Consider the following 17,055-nt stretch of genomic DNA (forward strand, 5'->3'; position numbering starts at 1 on the left):
GTTATTGCTTTTTGTTTCCATTTTTCAGGTTTGATTTTTTGAGACAAGCGTTCATATTGTAGCTCAGGTTAGCCTACGGCTACCATTATGTAGCCCAAGCTGGTCTGGAACTCTTGCTCTGTTTCCTGAATGCGGGGATTCCATAACGTGGTTATGGAAGTAATTGTTCAGGGAAGCTTAAGCGTGCCAGTAAAGATTGGCATGGAGAAGGGTGTAACATGAATCTTAAAAGGTCTTATTAATAAAACAACAACAACAACAACAAAAACCAAACAAACCAAACCAAACAAAACAAAAACCCAGAGCCAGATATTGGGGTGAAAGCTGAAAGATCAGAGAAGCAGAACAGCCACAGCCAACCTCACCTCGCCAACTCCTCAGCCAATCCTATTTCCATGAATCCTCAGACTGGAAGCCTCTGAGTCCTCACCCCTGAGGGTCTCAGTTGAGCTGCTGCTTAGTTCCTGTCTCCTCAGGCCTTATATACCATTCTCTACCCAGCCATGCCACTTCCTGGGACTAAAGGTGTGTGTCACATGTGTGACATTAAGGCAAGCAAAGATATTAAATCTCAAGTGCTGGGATTAAATGTGTGTGTCACCATGCCTGGCTCTCTTTCTGGTGTGGCCTTGAACTCACAGAGATCCAGATGGATCTCTGCCTCCTGAGTGATAGGAATAAAGGTGTGTGCCACCACTGTCTGGCCTCTATGTCTAATCTAGTGGCTGGCTCTGTCCTCTGATCCCCAGAAAGGTTTATTAGAGACACAGTATATTGGGGCACACAATATATAGCCACAGAAGGGAGATGGTAGGAGTTGATGGGTGGGCAGAAAGGGATGTGGCCATAGTAGGGAGGTGCTGGTCTTCATGGTCTTTGGTATGCTAACATCTATTTTCTCACAGACTTTCAGCAGCTCTGTAAGGACTGGCCTGAGGCCTACAAGCCTTATCTCCATTGCAGGAGAAGATAAAATTGCCTTCTTGATTAAGCTTTCCAAAGTCATTTGCAGACAGCATCCAAAATACTTGTAGAAGGTTAAAAGCCTTTTATTCCAGGATTAGAGGTAAAGACTTAAAATATAAAATGCAAATGCCAGATGGGAATTAACATTACTGTTTATTCTCTCTCAGTACAATCTGAAAATGGCCCTGAAAGTCTGATCACATCCTTCCTAGTTTTAATTCACAGAGCTCAGGGGAGGGGAGTCTAAGATCCCTTTTTATGGACCAACTCCTGTAGGAAGGTAAATGAAGGTAGGGAAGAAAAAAAAAATAAAAGCAGAGAAAATACTCTAGATTTAGAAAACTACACGATTTGTTTCATTTTAGTGTATCTGGTTTTATAAAATCTGTATGTTTGAAATAATTAGGTAAAATCATTGCTACAGATGTATCACTCTTTAGGAGAGGGCCTTACCCGGGCTATGCCTCCCCATCTTTATAGTCATTCAGTATAAATACTTAACTTTCAAAAAACATTTTTTTGGCCAACCCTGCTATGGCCAGAGCCTCAGCACTTTCTGCTCCCTGTGCCGAAGTACCTGACCAAACAGCTTGAGGGAGAAGGGTGGATTGGGGCTCTCCATTTCGGGGGACTCCAGTTCCTCATGGTACAGGAGGCCCGCTGAAGAGGCTCTACGGCGAAGGTTCCCACCTGCGGGTGCTGTTTGAGTGGGTTATGGAACCTCTGGGACCTAGCTGGCATAAACAGGCCAGCGGGAGCAGGACCTTGACTCCATCTGTCTCCCTTTGAGGCCGGCCTGGAGTCTGTCTCTCCAGCTTGTCTGGGTTGGATCCAATTTGTATCTCTGTGCTCAGCCAGGCTAACAGCTGAAATCACCTTCCCGTTCCAAGACTACCTACCACCCAGTGTTTGGCTACATTTCTAATAAGTTTTGAAGATTCTGGGAACTTTGGGATGCCCTGGGGGGGGCCGGGGGGGCGGGAGAAGAGTTCAGAAAATATCCCAAAATATGTCCTTGCTCTCTTCTCCTACATTTATTGAGGATTTGACTTATCTCACCTTTTTTTTGTTTGTTTTGTTTGTTTTTTTGTTAATAATGGCGTTTAGCACTCGGTACTTAGATGAGTCAATTACTTCCTTAGTTTGCAGACACAAGCTGTTCTGTACACGTTTTTTGCAGAGCCTGCGGTGAAACTGACAGGACTAGATAGAAAACCTGGGATATACGGATACAGGACCGAAGAGAGGTGAAGTGGCGCAAGGGGCCAGAGCGCGTGCCCGCGGGCGCGGTCCCCAGGAGGTAGCCGAAAACTACATTTCCCAGAGTCCCGCGCGCCCCGCCGCCCCGCCCCCGCGGCTCTCAGGCGCGCTCCGCCGGGCCGGGCACGAGCGAGTGAGCGAGCGAGCCACCGGGCGCGTCCGTGGTGGGGTGTCCGAGCGGGGCTGGCGCGGCGCCGGCGCGGAGCGGGTGTGGCGGCTCGGCCTGCGCGGCGGGCGAGGACAGCGAGGTAACCGCCGCGTCGTCCCGTGCGCGGGTCTGCCTGGAGCGGCCACCCGTGCTCGCGTCGGCGAGGGGCGGCCGGGCGGTGCCGTCCCCCAGGGAGCAGCCGAGAGGACCCGGGCCGGGCCTCGCGGGCCGCGCTGTCCCGAGCGGCGGCGCAGGTGCCCGGGGTCCCCGGGGCGGGCGGCCTGCGGGGCGTCTGCTCCGCGGGGCTCCCGGAGCTCCGGCTGTCCGCACGGTCCTGCGGAAACCGCACCCGCGGGGGCGGCCACCGCTCCGGGCTGCGCTCGCGGCTTTCTCCAGGGAGGGTGCCTGATTTGTGGGCTCACTTTGGGGTTCCGATAGCCGGCTCCCGGGTTTGCACGGTCCTGACGTGGAGGTTTACGGATTGCAAAGCTTGTCACATTCTTTTTTCACCCCCCCCCCCCTCCTCCAGGCAGTGTTGAATCTTGTGCTCTTGGTGGAAATCTTGGCAGTTTTGACTATATTCCTGTTAACCTGCTTCCCATGCCAACCTCGGTGTTTGGCTTCTTACCTTAAGCTGTTGTTGGCGCAGGAGGATACTCTGGGGCGGGGAAAGGTCTGTCTTAGAACCTGGGTTGCCAGGTGCACGTGGGTTTTTATTTATTTATTTATTTTAATTTTTTAAATACTGGTTTTCTCTTACATAAGTTAATTGTTTTCACTCTTGTTTCTGCATGTCCGGTGAGCCCTGGCGGTGCTCAGGGGCGGGTGGAATACCTTCGGCTAAGCAGAAACCCTCCGCTGCTGGTGCCTGAGCCTGTTACCTGCGTGCAGGTAGCTTTTGCTCCTTAGCTGTTGCTTTTCCACCGCCTTCCTCCTGGCACCTTTTGGTTTTGTCAGCCAAACTGACTGACCTACTTAAAACTTTAGTCTTGTTGCCTTTAAAATTCCAAACAGTAGAAACAGAAGTATAAAGAGAAATCACAAGGTGCTGTATTGGGCTCGCACGCACTTGGTTTCGTGTTTATTCTCTGTGTCTCCCCCGCACCCCACGCCACGCGCCCCCTGGGCCTTGTGCACGCTCGCAAGCTCACCGCCACTGAATACATCCCATTTTCACACTTACAGCTATTCTGTCAGTATTTGATACTGGTAGTGATTGGTAACGTCATAGATTCCGTAATAATTCCAAATCCTCATTTAAATCACAGTGAGTAGTTAAGCAGAGCGTGTCCTTTTCCTGCCCCTACGGAAACTCAACCTCCCCGCTGTCAAACCCCTCGCAGGATCAGAAGCTACACTGACATTTCCTTTTCACTCAGAAATTCATCCTTTACCTCAGGGTTCAGATAGCGTTAGGAGTTGAGGCTGTATCTCCGTTGATGCAGTGCTTGCCCAGCCCTGGGTTCCGTGTCCAGCACTGCACAAACCCCGCTCGGTATGTGTGCCTGGAGACCAGGGCGGGAGAGCCAGAGGTTCAAGGTTGTTCTCAGCTACACTGAGTTTACAGCCAGCCTGGGCCAAAATAGCAAAATCTAAACCAAAAACCAAAAACGGACATTTAACCTTTCCATTTCTTACATTTGAATTCTCAATAAAGTTTATTTTTGTATATGAAGAACTAAAGACACGAGCAAGAACAAATGTTTCATAAAACAACAAAATCAGCAGGAGGCTCTTTAGTGTAACCGTATCTTTTTCTGAAAAAAGTTTTCTATCAAATAATGAAGCAGGCTGGGCGGTGGTGGCGCAGGCATTTAATCCCAGCGCTCCAGAGACAGAGGCAGGAGGATCTACGTGAATTTGAGGCCAGCCTGGTCTACAGATCGAGTTCCAGGATAGCCAAGGATACACAGAGAAACCCTATCTCAAAAACAAAAAAACAAAAAAAACCCCAAAAAACAATGAAGCAAGAAGAAATCGGATATTTGAATTTTTATTTATTTATTTTTTTGCAGTGCTGGAGATCAAACTTGGTTGAATATTTAAAACACACTAATTATTGTTTACTGCTTCGCCGCCGCCGGCATTTTACGTGTGGTCTGTCGGTTGGTTTTCTCCATTTGAGGAGGATATAATCGTGGACTGAGCTCACTTCTCCAGTTAGTTCTGGGTGAGAATCCCTGCTCTCTACTCATTGGCTGTTTAGTCACTGCAAGTTGTTATCTGAACCTCTGTTTCCTTCGCTGTGGAGGAGGATAAAAATACTGTCTGCCTCTGTGTTCCTGGAATTGTAAGGATTAATCGTCATTATGTTCAGGAGCATTTTATGCTCCATAATCTGCAACCCTGTTGATCTCCCCACTCGCATGCTGTGTATTTTAAAATGCTACAATGTAAACAGTCACCTTTGTTTTGTCTTTGAAGGATTGGTTGTATGAGCTTCATTATTTGCTTAATCAGAGGTAGAATTATGAAGGATTGGAAACACCTTGGAAACTTTTTTCCTGTCTCTGTGATTCTTTGTTGGAATCTGTGGCGTGCCTACAAATAGTCTTCCAGGAGCATAAGAATTCTGTGTGTATTTGTATTTTCTGAATAGTAGAGCAGAGTCAACAGATATTCAAAGTGGTTCATGGCCCTCTTTCCCTCAAAGGTTCTTTTCTTTTCTTTTCTTTTCTTTTCTTTTCTTTTCTCTTCTCTTCTCTTCTCTTCTCTTCTCTTCTCTTCTCTTCTCTTCTCTTCTCTCTTCTCTCTTCTCTTTTTTCTTTTCTTTTCTTTTTTTTCTTTTCTTTTCTTTTCTTTGAGATAGCACTTTGCTGTGTAGCCTGGGTTGACTCTGAACTACCTATGTTCCTGCCTCAACTTCCCAAGTCCCTGGGCTTACAAGCATTCACAATTACACCTCATAACATGACTGGAATGGGGGAGGGCAGAAGTGTTGAATTTGAGGCTTTTCAAATCATACTGCCACGATACACTGCGCGCGCGCACGCGCGCGCGCGCACACACACGCACACACACACACACACACCACCCCACTGGCTTCAGTTGTCTAGAAAACTTGCAGATTTTTTTTTAATGGGGATGGGGTGGTAGAGCTGGCTTTCACTGCAGAAGTGGAAGGTGATGTTTATAATACAGTGCCTTCTTCTGGAGGCAAGGCCACTGACTGATTGTTACCATAGTAGACACTGCTTCTCCCACCTTGCCCGCCAGCTTGGACAGGCATTAGAGTTGGTGATCCAGTACTGTATTACAGCCCAGCATGTTTGAATACTATTTTAAATGCTAAATGATAACCTGATTTATTCTAAAATTTGGACATTCTTGTTCTCAGTAGAATACCCAATGTATTTAGCCTTTCAAAGTAGATATTTATACTTGTAATTGTATAATATTTTTATATGTAGAATAGTAAAGTTAAATCCTAACTGATGATTATTTTGCATTCAGTATTGTTTAGAAAGAATGTATTAGGTATTTTTACAGAAAATTTTAACTGCCTTACATAGATCTATTACTAGGTTGTAACATAGTTTTAATTTGTTACAGATTGAGAATTCCAACATCAGAATCTATTTCTAAGTTTGAATTCACTCTTATAGTAGAATGGAGAAGCAACTACATGTAAATGCACCATTTTCCCTTTGCAGCGATAGAGCACTGGGCTTCCTAAGGCTTTACAGCATGAAGGCAGCTCCTGGTTCTGGCTGCCAATGGTATTCACAGTACTTGCAGGGAGTGCATGAGGGGATTGTGGTGCTGCACAAGCTCTCCACTGAGCAATGGCCTTTTCTTTGGACTTCCCCCTTTGATGTTGGGCAGTATTTTTATTTGAAATGTGGAGGCTTTACAAAGTTAAAGGTTCATAATCCGTTAAATCCCTGGGGATTTTTAGACTAATGAGCAGAACTGTGGCTTTCCACAGTTGCTTTTCATAAAGATAATCTGAGAGCTGCTTGTATGCAGGATAACTCCACTATATCATATTTGCTTCAGTTGTGAGAGTTTGAGTTAACTGTAAATAGCAAGTGGTAATCATTTTCGGGGTGGGGGGGCGGGGGAAACCCAGCATATGGATGGGAATACTGCTGTTTTATGGGCATTCTACTTTAGAACTCTAAAAAGGTGGAAAATACTTGTGTGGAGAGAAGATTATTAATACTATTTTAGTGCTCACTGAGACATGGATAGTCCCCCCTGAGCTAGGATCACTGCCATATTTGGACTAATGGTGAGGTCAGGGCTCACCGGTGTTGACTCCTGGGCACCCTATGTTACACCTGTGTGTGCTGGGTAGCCTCTTATGGGCACCCTGCCTTACACCTGTGTGTTCTGGGTAGACTCTTATGGGCACCCTGCCTTACACCTGTGTGTTCTGGGTAGACTCTTATGGGCACCCTGCCTTACACCTGTGTGTGCTGGGTAGACTCTTATGGGCACCCTGCCTTACACCTGTGTGTTCTGGGTAGACTCTTATGGGCACCCTGCCTTACACCTGTGTATGCTGGGTAGCCTCTCACTGTCTCCGAGCCTCTTCACCCACTACAGTTAAAAGCAGTTCCTCTTTGGGTGAGATTGTGATGAATATATAGAAAGTATCTAAGTCGTCATAGCTTGCACATGCTCGTGTGTGTGTGTGTGTGTGTGTGTGTGTGTGTGTGTGAAGAAGGATAACAGGGTGGTGTAGGTCAGTAATCTTTATCTTCTGCTATGGAGGGTTCTCAGTGTTTGTACTCTAATGTCAGTCATTAGAAAGCACACTTTTTTTTCTTTGCTGTAAAATAAAAATATTAATTGGAGAATTGGGCCAATGCTTTGTCAAAGTAAAAACATTCACTTATTAGGTGCCTTCTGTATACTAAATCCGGAGACAAATACTTTATAATGTACTACTTCATTTGAATTTCACAACCACCTTAAAGGGAAGCCGAAGTTCAGAGCAGTTTTGTGTGATTCACCCTCGCCTCCACAGCTAGAGAATCCAGGACCGTCTGACTCCCAAGTCTGTGCTATGAACCACTACTTTACATACCTGTGGTAGACCATTTCTCCAAGAGGTACAAGGCAACAGTTTTCTGTAACACTGTGGTAGTTTACAACTAGAAGCAAACTGTTGCCTGTAGACCAAAGCCAACTCGCTGCCTGTTTCTGTGACTTATATGTCTGTGTTTGCCTTGACCACATAGTTATTGCTGCTATCTATCTGTGCCCCTCTCTGGATGATCAAGCTCCTCAATAGCAGGGTTATTACCATGTCTTAATCATTCATTTTTGGGCCCATTTTAGTTTTTAAGTAAGATTACTTTGTACATAATTTTTTGGTGGTGATTTTGAAACAGGGTTTCTCTGTTTAACAGCTCTGGTTGTCCTGGAACTCTATTTGTAGAGCAGCTGGCCTCAAACTCACAGAGATCCACCTGCCTCTGCCTCCTGAGTGCTGGGATTAAAGGTGTGCACCACCACTGCCCAACTTGTGCAAACATTTTGTAAAAAGGAAAATATGATAGACTGGTTAAGATAGTAAAAAATTTTCCTCACAGTTAGAATCTGACTTCTTTTTTGAGTCAGGGTCTCTCTGTGTAGCCCAGACCTGGAGTTTTCTATGTAGCAAAGGCATCATCAGCCTTGTACTGGTGATTCTCCTGTCGTAGCCTCCCAAGTGCTATAATATAAGCCTGAATATAATAAAGAATGTATGCTACCATGACTGACTTTGGAGTCTGATTCTTTTGAGGCTGTTTTTCTATGAGTCATTTGATTTTCTATGCATTGGGAGTTCTGAGTCTGCCAGACTAGAGGCTCAGTGGTGTAGGCATTCTGAAGTGAGCTCTGTTGTTGGGTGACCAGCTTGTGGGACTTGGTGATTGATAGATAATGCTCTTGCGAATGTCTGAGTGATAAAGCGTAACAGTTGTCCGTCATGGAGTCCCAGGGGTTAGTGCTTCTCAAACTCTTCGTGCTCAAAGACTAGTTGTGGAACGGCATTTTCATAGAAGACATGGAATGAAATGAAAAGGGCATATAATTTACAACTGATTATTCAGTAGATATGAAACTGCTTTTTCAAGTATCTCTTTACCATATAGATTTCTAAAGACTCCATTTTAAAACTTACATCATTACCAACCACAGATCTGCTGTTTGTATTTATTCTTGCATCCTCAGAATCTACAGTGGAGCCTGTGATGACCGCCTGACGGTTGCAAACCTATATGACTACTGTGTAGTGTCATGTTTTATTGTGTCTGTGTTCAAACTAAATTTGGTTTGTATGTGCATTCTGTAAAAATTAAAAAGTTTTCAAACTTCTAGGAAAATACTGATTCTTTTTTGGCCACATAATATTCAGCTTTCTATCACTATAACAGAATTGTGAAGATAGTCATTTATGAAAAGAAAAGGCTAATTTTGGCTCACAGTTTTGGAGGTTCTAGTTCATGATTAGTTTGGTTGGCTCATTGCTTTGAGCCTGTGGTAAGACCAAAGATCATTGGGAGGGTGTGTTCTGGAGCAAAACAAACAGGAAACCCGATGTGCCATAGCCTCTCTAAGAGCATGTCTCCGGCACTCTAAAACAGTGGTTCTCAACCAAGGGTCACCTAAGACCATTGGAAAACACGGATTTTCACTTTACAGTTCATATTAGTAGCAAAATTACAGTTATGAAGTAGCAACAAAAATAGTTTTATGTTTGTGGGGTTGCCACACCATGAGGACCTGTATTAAAATGCTGCAGCATTGGAAAGCCTGGGAACCACTGCTCTAAGACTTTCTAGTCATCCCCACCCATTAAAGTCGCCACCACCTCCCAGGAGTGCTTCCTGAGGGAGGGAGCAAGCCTTAAAGACCCAAGCTTTAATCACTGGGACTAGCCTAAACCTGCTTACTCTAAATGACAGTTCATTAGGACTGATTTTAAACCAGTTCATTTTGGGGTTTTCTTTTGCTTTTTCCTTCTTTCTTTTACATGATCAGTAGGAAGTAGCCTATTCTTTGGTACTTGGCAACAAATGATGATACATTTATTTTTGCTTGGCTTTGTATTCAAAGTACAATCATTTGCTGGCCTTACAGCTTTATGGCACTCTCAAAAGCAGTGAGCATTGTAGGTTTCCTCAGAAAAACATAGTTCACACATGTGATGCACATATTTAGATAAAATCCATGTCCTATTAGTTCTGTATTCTAGACTTTCAGAGCATCATGGCTGTAGTAAACTGAGGGGTCCAGTTCAAGCAATGAAGTAATTACCATGATTTGAATGCCTTCGTAATAAACTACTGAAGTAATGTTATCATTATTGTTAAGAGGATAATAGCACCTAATGTATCCTAATGCTGTGATGTTCTGCAGAAGTTCATAAACCCAACAAACCATGGGCCAAGGTAATAACACTTTTCTCCTAACGTTGTTTATGTCAGGCGACAATTCTGCTAGAGAAGGGCCTAGTACAGTTGCTGCAGATACTTTAAATGTTGCCAAAAAGTTGTGTCTAAATGACCTACTTCATGACGAATGCAATGAAAAGGGAAGATTACCATTGTGATGGGCACAGAGTACACCCAGTCCAGCCTAGGAATCTGGGACATTGTTAAGACTATTAGTTTTTAAAGGTTTACTTTTATTATTTGTGTGTGCTCGTGGTTGGTGTGTGTGTGCATGTATGTGTGTAGGTGTGTGCCCATGAATGCAGGTGTCCACCGAGGCCAGAGGAGTTTGACCTCCCTAGAGCTGGAATGAGAGCTGTGAGCTGCCTGACGTGGGTACTTGGAATCAAACTCAGATTCTCTGAAGCTGTGTGTGCTCCTAACTCCTGGGCTATCCCTCCAGCCGTAGCCTTGATTGTTAAAGTGTGTTTGATTCTTTTTTTTTTTTTTTTTTTTTTTAAATTGGATATCATACTGTAGCCCCTGTTATCATGGAACTGATTATGTAGCTCAGCTGGCTTAAACGTGTACCGTTCTCCTTCCTTAGTCTCCCGATGCTGGGGTTACAGGCTGGAGAAGGCTTGAATCTTAAGAATGAGCAAGGGCTGATAAGGGCACTGGTGAAGGACATTTCAGAAAGAGTGGATTTAGTCTAAGAGTAAGGGGAGGTGTGGAATAGTGTGGGTTATGTAGAGTATTGCATGTAATCAGGTTTAGATCGACACAAAGGTGGCTTTGCCATCACATTTCACAGATGTATAAAGTGGTAAATGCATATTCACACACCACCAATTTGCAGTTTAAATTAGCCAAGTACTGATTAAAAATTTTGCTTTTGTATCACCTAAAATCTCCATCTAACTGAATTGTAAATAGTATAAACTTTTTTTTTTTCAAATAGTGTATGATTAGCACAGTTGCTACCTGTAGTAGGCATAACAGTGTGACTGTGTAATAGTACTGAGTCTTGCCTTACTCTATCTGCAATGCTGGGATTGAGTGGAAGGCCACACACGCTAGGTGGATACACATACGGAGCTGCACCCCAGCCCTACAGGGCTGGTTAAGAGGTGCTTCTGTCAGAGGGCTGCATGGGGTTTTGTTTCCTGGGAGTGGAGAACTGGCTCTGGGGGGGTAAGAGCATTTGTTGCTGTTGCAGAGAACCTGAGTTCAGTCCCATTTACCCACGTGGTGGCTCAGAGCCATCCCCAACTCCAGTTCCAGGGGTCCCAACACCCTCTTCTGACCAGGGACTAGGCAAGCACACGGTGCATGTGTATACATGCAGGCAAAACACTCTTACACATAAAGTAAGTCTAAACAAAATGGAAGACAGAGTCTCATGTGGCCCAGGATAGCCTGGAATTCACTGTGTAACTTAGGTTGGCCTTAAACTCAAGGCAGCCTTCCTGCTTCAGCCTCCCAAGTTCTGGAATTATAGGTATACAACGTCTACACTCATCTGGAGCTCTCTCTGCTCAACTCTTTCTCGTGAAAGTGTGGTATAAAGTAAAGTTGCTGTGGTTGGGAATTGCCTTAGTCGTTAGTACATTACACTGTGCGAGAGCGCTGCATGTTGATGTCCCGTGCTGGAAGGTGAAAAGGGAGCTAGAATAAGCTACGTTGTTTCAGCGCTGTGCTCTCTGCCCTGTTCTTGGTCTTGTTTTCTGTGATTGGTCATCCATTTTATTTTCATGTTAAGAATATCAGCGTGTTACACAGTGTCTATCTACATCAGGTCATTAGAACCTGTCTGCTTTTGTGAGTACTTTTTGTTCAGCACTGCATGTTCTGTTGGTTGGTACTGGCGTGTAGGGGCGTGGAGGCTCCTGTTATGTTTCGTTATCTTAGTGTCTCAGGGTATCTTGGGATAGACTTACATGGCCGTTTCTCCTTTTTCCTACAGCTGCTTTTTCGTTTTAAATCAGCTTCATGGACTGTGAGAAGGGGGAGTTGTTTGGCTCTCACTCCTTATGGGGCAAGAATCTTAGATGTAGTTGGAAAAGAATGCTTGCTGTATTTAAGCTCTGGAGCTTAGGTTTAATTGCATTGTTATGAATACTAATGCACAGTCCTGTGTGTTGTACAGGTGCTTGTGTGTGTAGATGCGTGTGCAAGGACATGTGTCTGTGTGTGCTTGTGGAGGACAGAGGGCGAACTCAGGTTGTTCTTAGGAGATGCCCACCTTGTTTGTTTGCTTATTTGTTTGTTTGCGAGAATTTCTCACTAAGACCTGGGCCTGGGGGGTTCAGCTAGGCTGGCCATCCAGAAGCTTTGGGGATCCTCTTCTTCCTGCTTCCTCATCACATATTCAGCTTTTTATGTGGGTGTTGGGGATCAAACTTAGGGCCTCATGTTCAGGCACTTTCCTACTGGGCTATCTCCCCAGCCCCTAGTATACAGTCTTCATAAGTTCCATATCACATTCAGTTCTTTAGGCAGATTCAAATGTGTTTATGGGAATATTATTGTCCTACCTTTGCCTTCCTGAGACATATCAAGAGACCCATTTTTTCCTAGAGTGCAGCACATACGTGAACGTTGTTAAAAGCACCATCGAATATGGTTAAAAGTCAGTATTGATGTTCATAGTAAGTTCTTACCGGAAGTACTCCTCCTGCTGTTTATTTTCATATAAATGAAAGTGGTATGGGGGATGATTGAATACCTTAATTGGCTGTTAGACTCTTCCCTGGTGTCCTCACTTCCCCAAGACAGAAAGGAGTACCAGCCAGCCAGCTGGACAACCCTTATGTCACTTAGAACCCTCCTTGGGCACTCCGAGGAAGTTACTCAACAGTTGGGACCACTTGCTGCTAAGCAGTTAGGCTTCTGAAGAGGGGGTTCTAAGCATGCCTGTTCAAAGAACTCGCTCCAGATCTTCCAGGCAATCATTTCCTGGCCAGAGAGGGAGCAGTTCCCCTGGTGACCTAAGGGACAGTGCATAAAGCACAGCCATCGTTGGTGCAAACAGTTGATAATTTACTTGAAGGTCTGAAATGATTGGTGCAAACACCCATTTTCTGTTTACGCAGGTTGTTACACTTACATAGTGAACTGAATGGAAATACCTTCCTGTTTTGCCTCTTAACATTATATTCAGTTAAAAGCATCTCTCCACTCCAGTGTTTTCTTGTATCTCCATCCATCCATCCATCCATCCATCCATCCATCATCTGTAGGGTGGACCGAGTGGCTAATGCCAGGAAAGGCCCAGTGGTGGCAGTATGTGCAGCAGTGATATGGAATGCTGGCAGTTGAATTGCAGAAGTGATGGAGCCAGATTATGTGGCTCTGACATCAGCAAAAGAGGCAGAGGCTCAGAGAACAGCCAGTGGCTTTGATAGCCACAGGAGAGGCAGAGCCACAAGACCAGCAGCAGAGCAGAATGAGAAAGGCCCCAGCAGCAGCATTACAGCCCTCACAGCAGCAGGAGGCCACAGGCCAGCTGGGAAGAACGGTTGGTCAGGCAAGGAGTAAGAAACCTGGTGGAAGCAAAGAGAAGGTGGAGAGCCAAAACTGAGAAAGGAGAAGACGGAAAACATCCAGGGAAGAATAACTGCAGAGGCTGGAGACCTGGGAGCCTAGAAGTCCAGTGCTAGCTGTCCTGGGCCACCGAGGAACCCTGCTGTCCTAGGCCTCGTCAGAGCTGTAACACTAGAGGCTGCCCCTGCTGCTGTGCCAAGGTATCAAGGGCTGTGAATGTTGCCAAAGATCTGCCCACAAAGGCCTCAGCCAGCCAGTGGACAACATTCCTGTCCCTTTTCAAAGTTGGAAACATTGCATTTTTAAATGGACTATTTTAAGAGAGTTTTATACAGGCATTTTTGTGTGGGCATGTTTAGGGGGGAGTGAATGTATGTGTGTATGTGTACATGAAGGCCAACAGTCATTCCTCGGGTGCCTTCCTCATTTGTTTTTGACACAGGGCCACTTGCTGGTGCCTGTGGCCCACCAGTTAGGCTAGACTGGCTGCCAGTCAACTCAAGGGATCAACATTTTTGCTCCCAGCACTGCGACTCCAAGCCTGCACCGTAGAATCAGCTGTGTGAGTGTTGTGTGTCGTGTGTGTGGAAGCCGGAAGTCAATGTTGTCTTCCTCAATTGTGAGCCATCTTACTTTTTCTGAACTGGTGTCCCACCCTGAATCTGGAGCTTGCCAGTTTGAGTTGATTGGCTGCAGACCCAATTTTTTATATAGGTGTTGGAGATCAAACTTGTTCCTCTTGTGTGGCAAGCATTTTACTGATTGGCATGCCTCTCTATTCTTATATAGACATTTTTGAGCTCTTGAGTCTGGGCCAAATCTAACTTCAAATAATTTTAGAATAATGGCTATTCTAAGACTAGATGTGGCAGTGCATGGATTTAAACATAAAGATAGGGTAGTGATCCCTGCTAGCCCAGTATTCAGATACTAAGAGCAATGTCTATATCTATCTACCCACCCCTCATATATACATATATAAAATCTATCTGTATATATCTCTTTCATCTATATCTGTCAACCGTATATCTATATCTATCATCTGTCTCATCCATCCAATCTATTTATCATCTATCTATGATAAAAATGCCAGGTGAAAGATGAATTGCTGACCTAATCATTATGACTCTAAGAGTTAGCCAAGATTTTATGTGGTAACCCAGCTCACAAATGTCCATGACCCAGGCAACTATATAGATGTTGTTAAATATAATCTTTTGGGGCTGGGTACATAGCTCACTGGCATAGTAAGTACATGCAAGCACAAGACCTTGGATTGAATCTTAACCTCTACCTCTGAAAAAATATACCACCATTGTCTTGTAAGATGTTAATGTGCACCAGACCATAGTGGCATATGCTTTTAATCCCAGCACTCGGGAGGCAGAAGCAGGCGGCTCTGTGAGTTCAAGGCCAGCCTGGTCTACAGAGTGAGTTCCAGGACAGCCAGGGCTACTACACAGAGAAACCCTGTCTTGAAAAATGAGGGGGAAAAAGATGTTAATGAAGATGTTAATGTGCATTATTCAAGATTATTCAAGTAAATCTAAAACAAACAAAAGAACAAATCAGTTGTGCAGTGTCTCAGCAAGAAGAGCTCACACATCACTGGGAGGGTTAGAGAAGGCTTCCTAAAAGACTCGTTATTTTATCTGGGCCTTGACGTTATTCTCTCACAGCAAACAGCTAAAGCAAGCTCTTGCACATTTATTCTGCAAGACTGGATGAGGAAGCATGTGGTACATTAGAAAAAGAATGGGTTTAATCAGCAGGTTGAAGCTCTGACTCTTACCATTTTCTAGAGGGATGACCCCAGGCAAGGTAGGGATGTTTTGTCCTTCTGTACTGTTAGGACCTGAGTGAGAAAGCATGTGTGTGTGGCAGGCACATGGTGATTTAATGAGGGCTCTTTGTGTCTTATTTTTCTTTCCCCTTACTTTATATAAAAAAAATTGATGGAAAAAAAAAAAGATCGATTAGAGGCTGAGCAAGGAAGGCCATTATAAATAGTTTGAACTGCATATCCTGGGCAGTTTGGGAATGACAAAGTTGGATAAATAGGGCAGCTTTGCCCTTAGATGTTAGGATGGGCAGGAGGGCCATCGTGAGGTAGTCCAGGTGAGGTACGAGGTGGATTTTCTAGCACACACTGAAAACAATGCTGTTCAGTGAAAGAGGAAAAAAGTGTAAGAAAACTTTCAGTTAGAATCCTGGGAAGTTGAAAACCTACGTGTTGTAAAAATTGGAACTCGAGCCTGGCTCAGCGTTTGAATTTGAACTGGGAAAATGGTGAGGGACAGGAAGGGACAGCTTTAGAAGGGAAGGCAGGCATCTTAGTGTTTCATGGTTTGCTCTGTACTTCTCTTCCTTGTGGTGTTCCGAACAGGAGTGTGGTGGTAAATGGTACAGTCTTCAGAGCTCTGCTGCATGATCTGAATCTTTCCCCCACCATGGTGGTGGGTTCTACTGTGTGTCCTCAGGTCATCTATAAAAAGCACAAGAGACGCTCCTCTGTGAGTAGGATGCTGTTGGTAGTTTAGATGACAATAGTATTTTTGTGGTGATGATGATGTCTTTATACCTTATTCTGTGAGCTGACTTACTTGTCAGGCAGCAGAGTGGCTTGTGAATATATACACGTGTACGCGAGCTCGTGCGCATGCGCGTGATGGTTATGTATATTTGTCCTCTGAATTGTATAGTGAGTATGGTAGAATGCTACTGTCTGTTTTCTGTTTTAGTTGTTATCATATAATCAAGTTGCCCTTGTTGGTGTACAAATCTATACATTGTAACAGGATACAGAACAGCTTGTCTTTAAAACCTCCTGGTGACACCTGTAGTCACCCTTAGCACCTCTGATTTTAGCAACTACTCAGCTATGGCTGGCCACTGATGTGTCCTTTTGAGAATATACAGGGAGCTTATCAAGTGCAGTTCATTCCCTTGTGTTGTGGACTAATGTCGCTTGTGTAGGTGTGCCACCATGAGTTTATCGGCTTCTTCGAGATCATTTAGCCTGTTTCTAGGTTTTAGCTGTTGTGAGTAGAGCAGCTATCAAATTTTATAGCAAGTTCTTAAACAAATGTAAATGTTCCTTAAGGGTAGAATGTCAGCAGTCAGATTGTTTGGTCATACTGAGTGTTTATAGAAAAATTGTCAAAACCTATTTTAGACTATCTGAACTGTCTTGTATTCTCAGCAGTAATATTTAAAAGGTTCAGGCATTTCTCATGTTTATCAGCACTTGCTAATTTTTAAAATAATCTTTGTTTAGCCTACAGGTAAGTGGATTTCATTGTATTTTTATACATCACTATATTGCTCTTATTCCCCACCCCTGCACTCTCCTCCCTCCCACCTCTCCTTCCTCCCTCACCCAAATAGTCTTCCTTCATAACACACACATCCTGCTACTCTTCTTCCCTTCCCTCTCCTTCCCCTGTAGACCTCATTGTCTGCTCTCATGGAGCCCCTTTTCCCTGCCGCCACCCCCACTACACACACACAGGTATGTACTTGTGCACACGCACATTTAAATCTAGATTCTTTATATGAGACAAAACATACTTATCTTTCTGAGTCTTATTTCCCTTAGTGATCTCCAGTTCACGCATATTCTTGTGAGTGTGATAATTTTACTCTTCTTTGCAGTGGAATAACGTTCTGTTGTGTGCATGTACCATATTTTCTTTGGCCTTTCCTTGCTGATGGGTGTGTAGATGGTTCCATGTCTTGGCTATTGTGAGGTAATGGAGCCATAAC

General features: G+C 44.4%; 1 protein-coding gene across 2 annotated transcripts in view; it reads left to right on the top strand.

Annotated features, from left to right (window-relative positions):
* The first annotated feature begins 2,336 nt into the window (after positions 1–2,336).
* Klhl8 (kelch like family member 8) overlaps positions 2,337–17,055 on the top strand; it is a 51,384-nt gene continuing 36,665 nt past the window's right edge. Inside the window, exon 1 of one of the 2 annotated variants that reach the window (XM_036201207.1) lies at positions 2,337–2,474. The gene's annotated coding sequence lies outside the window, so the exon portion shown is untranslated. Of the gene's footprint in view, positions 2,475–4,456; positions 4,545–17,055 lie in introns of those variants that run through there. The other variant, XM_036201208.1, reaches the window with a different exon arrangement.

The sequence above is a fragment of the Onychomys torridus genome, chromosome 10 (assembly GCF_903995425.1).
Source record: "Onychomys torridus chromosome 10, mOncTor1.1, whole genome shotgun sequence".
NCBI classification, from domain to species: Eukaryota; Metazoa; Chordata; class Mammalia; order Rodentia; family Cricetidae; genus Onychomys; species Onychomys torridus.